The sequence below is a fragment of the Arachis duranensis genome, chromosome 8 (genome assembly GCF_000817695.3).
Source record: "Arachis duranensis cultivar V14167 chromosome 8, aradu.V14167.gnm2.J7QH, whole genome shotgun sequence".
Lineage (NCBI taxonomy): Eukaryota > Viridiplantae > Streptophyta > Magnoliopsida > Fabales > Fabaceae > Arachis > Arachis duranensis.
In genome coordinates, this window is record NC_029779.3 from 19,454,645 (window position 1) to 19,456,563 (window position 1,919).

Here is a 1,919-nt window from a genome sequence, read left to right on the forward strand (position 1 = left end):
CACTCTCCTTTTGGATTCTCTTCTGTATTGCTTGGAAGAGTACTAGGAGGGAGTTCAGTAACTTTCTTACTCAGCTGACCCACTTGTGCCTCCAAATTCCTAATGGAGGACCTTGTTTCAGTCATGAAACTTTGAGTGGTTTTGATTAGATCCGAGACCATGGTTACTAAGTCAGAGTGGCTCTGCTTAGAATTCTCTGTCTGTTGCTGAGAAGATGATGGAAAAGGCTTGCTATTGCTAAACCTGTTTCTTCCACCATTATTGTTGTTGAAACCTTGTTGAGGTCTCTATTGATCCTTCCATGAGAGATTTGGATGATTTCTCCATAAAGGATTATAGGTGTTTCCATAGGGTTCTCTGATGAGCGGATATTTTATACGCTTTTTGGGGGTAATTTCATGTAGATTTTAGCATGTTTTAATTAGTTTTAGTAGAATATTATTAGTTTTTAGGCAAAAATCATATTTCTGGACTTTACTATGAGTTTGTGTGTTTTTTTATGATTTCAGGTATTTTCTGGCTGAAATTGAGGGAGTTGAGCAAAAATCCAATTGGCGCGCTCTCAACTCCCAGGCACGTGAGAAGCTTAAGTCTCAGCCCCAGCACACACCAAGTGGGCCCAGAAGTGGATTTCTGCATTATCTATCATGGTTTACTCATTTTCTGTAAACCTAGGTTATTAGTTTACTATTTAAACAACTTTTAGAGGATTACTTTGTACCTCATGACATTTTCAGATCTGAATTTTATACACTTTGACGGCATGAGTCTCTAAACTCCATTGTTGGGGGTGAGGAGCTCTGCAGCGTCTCGATGAATTAATGCAATTGTTTCTATTTCACTCAAACATGTGTATGGTCCGATCTAAGATGTTTATTCGTGCTTAGTTATGAAAGAGGTGATGATCCGTGACACTCATCACCTCCCTCAATCCATGAACGTGTGCCTGACAAACACTTCCGTTCTACATCAGAATGAATGAGCTTCTCTTAGATTCCTTAATCAGAATCTCCGCGGTATAAGCTAGAATTGATGACGACCACTCTTGAGGATCTGGAAGGTCTAAACCTTGTCTGTGGTGTTTCGAGTAGGATTCAAGGATTGAATGGCTGTGACGAGCTTCAAACTCGCGATTGCTGGGCGTGATGACAAACGCAAAAGGATCAATGGATCCTATTCCAACATGATCGAGAACCGACAGCTGATTAGCCGTGCTGTGACAGAGCATCTAGAACGTTTTCACTGAGAGGATGGGAAGTAGCCACTGACAATGGTGACACCCTACATACAGCTTGCCGTAGACGTGCTTTACAAACAATTGAATTGAATATTACATTGCAGAAATTCAGAGGACAAAGCATCTCCAAAACTCCAACATATTTCCCATTGCTGCACAACAAGTAACGATTTTGTTCTCTTTTATTTTTCCAATCTAATAATTCCAACTGATAATTTTGATTGACATCCTGACTAAGAATAATAAAATAAACATAGCTTGCTTCAAACTAACAATCTCCGTGGGATTCGACCCTTACTCACGTAAGGTATTACTTGGACGACCCAGTGCACTTGCTGGTTAGTTGTGCGGATTGCAAAAAGTGTTATTGCAATTTTGTGCACCTAGTTTTTGGCGTCGTTGCCGGGGATTGTTCGAGTTTGAACAACTAAAGGTTTATTTTGTTGCTTAGATTAGGAAGAATTTATCCTCTTTTTTTTACTAGAATTGCATCTTTTATTATCCCTTTTTAAAAATTTTTCAAAAATATTATTTTTCTTTACCAATTTTAATCTTTTTCGTGAGTTTAGTGTCTTGTTCTAAGTTTGGTGTTGGTGCACGAATTTGTAATCCGCACAACTAACCAGCAAGTGCACTGGGTCGTCCAAGTAATACCTTACGTGAGTAAGGGTCGATCCCACGT